The sequence below is a fragment of the Vitis riparia genome, chromosome 17 (genome assembly GCF_004353265.1).
Source record: "Vitis riparia cultivar Riparia Gloire de Montpellier isolate 1030 chromosome 17, EGFV_Vit.rip_1.0, whole genome shotgun sequence".
NCBI classification, from domain to species: Eukaryota; Viridiplantae; Streptophyta; class Magnoliopsida; order Vitales; family Vitaceae; genus Vitis; species Vitis riparia.
This window is the reverse complement of record NC_048447.1, coordinates 10815498-10818792: the sequence shown is the minus strand read 5'-3', so window position 1 is coordinate 10818792 and position 3295 is coordinate 10815498.

The following is a 3295-nucleotide window of genomic DNA, read 5'->3' as shown; positions in this document are numbered from 1 at the left end:
AATCTCATTTTGCTGAGGTGTGTCAATACAAGAGGACTCATGTATAATTCATTTTTTTTTAAAACAAGGGTGACAAAACTTGATTGCAGTATTTCTTAGCATTATCAGTTCTAATTTTTTGAGCCCAATCCCAAACTGGTTTTTGATCATACTAAAAAAGGTTGGAAAATTTGTAATTACATCATATTTTTGCTTCATCAAGTAAATCCATGATACTCGAGTGCAATTATCGATAAAAAAAACAAGTCACCGTGCACCAAAAATATTAGAGACTCTAGATGGTCCCCAAATATCACTATAAATTAATTTGAAAGGAAATGCTAATTTTTTATTACTCAAAGGAAAGGACACATGTTGATGTTTTGCAAATTCACACACATCACAATGAAAATTGTTCTCATCAACATTTTGAAATAAACTTGGAAACATAACTCTAAGAATACTAAAAGGAGGATGACCAAAACAAAAATGACAAAGCCAAATTTGGTCCTTATTTGAGGAGTTTTCAGAGAAAAATGACATAGGAACTCAGTTCCCACTACTTGTCTAAATATTTGGTGCTACAAGTCCATGTTTTTCTCTAGCAAGTCCAATCAGCTTCCCTGTATGCCTGCCCTGAAATAAACATACGTAGTGAAAAAGGTTACATTACAATGTAGATCTCTTGCTAGATAGATGGAAATAAGGTTGGTAGACAACTTTGGAACATGTAAGACATTTTTTAATTTTAAGGCAGGGCGCACACTTATTTCTCCTTGACCAACCACTGTGGCCAGAGATCCATCTACAATTGTAACCTTTTTGCTGCAAGGACATGGGTTATAGGTAGAGAATTTATGAAAAGAATAGGTCATATGGTCTATAACCCCTAAATCAATAATCTAGGAGCTAGAAAAAGAAATATTAGAGGCACTTAAAGCATGAGAAACGGAAGCCATACCTGATTGTGCTAAAGAACACATACCAGAGGGTTTTTCTAGAGTCTCCAACAGGCTCTTCAACCTGTCAATGTCTTATTGGCTAAACTAAGTCTTTTCACCGCTAATGATCTCGTTAGAAGGGGTTTGACCATTAGATAAATGTTGTACATGATGTTGTCCATCCCTGAAGCCTCCATTCTAGTTGTGGCCTTGTGACTGATTAGGATTTGGTGGTCTCCCATGGAGTTTGTGGCAAGTTTGCTAGTATGTCATGGTTTCTTACAGTAGTTACACCATCCAATGGGTTTTGAACACTTAAAAAAATCTCTAGGCCCACTCTCATTACCTACTATTTGTCCATCATCGTTGGATTTAGCTTCTTTTCCACCTGTATTGATAGAAATCATTGTTGAGCCTTCTACTGATTGTGGTTCAAGCATAACTACCCTCCTACTTTCTTCCGCTTGGATGATAGATATGGTCTCGTTCATAGCTGACAACTCTTCTTTTCCAAGAACTTGGACTCTAAATCAAATTCAACATTAAGGCCAACAAAAAAACAAACAATCCTTTCCCTCTCAACAATCCTTTGAAGCATGTCAGCATTTTCACTGCACTTCATTTGTATACTTCGATAATGATCCATCTCTTGCCAAAGACTTTTTACAATATTGGCATATTCAGTAACTGAACGTGAACCTTGTTCTGTGGCAACAATTTTGGTCTTGATCTCATAACAGAGGCAACATCACGCATCTTAGAGTATGTTTGTCTTATATCCTCCTATATTTCATGAGCAGAATTCAGAAACATGCAGGTTCCCGCAATATTTGGTTCTGTAGAATTCCAAAGCTAGGACATAATCATTGTGTCTTCTTCATCCTAGCTAGTGAATTTTGGATCACTTGAATCTGGTCCTCCACCAATCAAATGGATAAGCTTCCCCTTTCCCTTCAAAAAAGTCCTCACTAATTGGGACCATTGCAGGTAATTCTTTCCATTCAACCTATATGCTGCCGATATGTTTTGAAACTCCCCTGAAGGATGATTCTACTTTGTTTCTATAGTAGAACCCTTTAGATTTTCTTGAGATACTTCAGACATCTCAAAGGAAGAAATAAAAAACAAATAGGGAAAAGGGAAATTCTAAGATTCCAACAAAAAGAAGCACTATTTTCTAGAGGTGACAGGTTGTAATCTAGTCTTCTAAGTATAGCCCAAACTATTTAAACAAATGGACTTTGGTTAACCCATATAATAAAGGGTTGGGTTTTGGTCACTTGAATCCAAGTCAATTATAAATGCTTTGGAGTTGGAGTTAGGTCTCTATCCAACCTAATTTATGTTTCTTCTAAAAATATTAAACATGCTCTTCCATATATTTTTCTGAATTGTTTTAATGCAATTGGATAGGTAGGTTTGAGGTTGGGCGTTCTTGGTTTGAAATTCCAATATAACATGAACCCAATTTTTTAGAAAGTGTCCCAAATTCCTAATGAAGATTCTTTTTTTGTAAAGAATATTGTATGAAATATTTTCTAAGTTGATATATTAAAGTGATATTAGATTTCTTTATAGAATAAGGAAAGTGAGTTGGAATATCTTTATAAATATTTTACGTCATGAGATGAAAATGTGTTTGTAGAGATCATATGAGCTAAATAGAGATGTGGGGAAGAATGGAAGACACCCAATGGAGCGAGGGGCTCGTAGTTCAAGATGTGGATATAAGGAGTGGAGAAACATAGGATGTTTCGAAAACTCAATAATTGTATTTGGTTCTGTCCTCTATAATATTCTCTACAGTATAGTGAAATGATTCTCTCTCATCGTGTTATAGTCATGGTTAGCCAAACAAGGTTAAAACCTTGTGTGTGTAATTGTTTAATCTTTGTGTTCCTTAACTAATATGTTTGCATTAAAGCTTCCACTGACACAACACAATTAAACATGACCCATTGCTAGTTTTGTTATCTTTTGACTTTGTCCTCCAATGACTCTTCTTTCTGTATCTTGACTATTTAACAAACCCGTTATACCTCTCTGTTATGCTTGCTTCATACCTTTCTTGGCTTGTGGAGTTCCTGCAATCTGCTCTTAATCTTTTAGTTTTCAGATTGTTGTCTTTTTATTTATTTATAATTTTTCATATTTTTACTTATTTGTTTATTGTAGAAGTTATGTAACATGCATTATTCTCTTCTGTAGCATTTCAGCTGTGTCAAACTAATAGATTTGTTCCTTCTCCTTCCTGTAATAGAAAGCAGTGATCTTGAGTTGCATGTAGGGGTTATCTTGTGCTTTGATTGCTCTCATCTTCATAAGAGACTGATATTTCTATTTTTTTATTATATTTAGTGAATCAAATTTTTGTT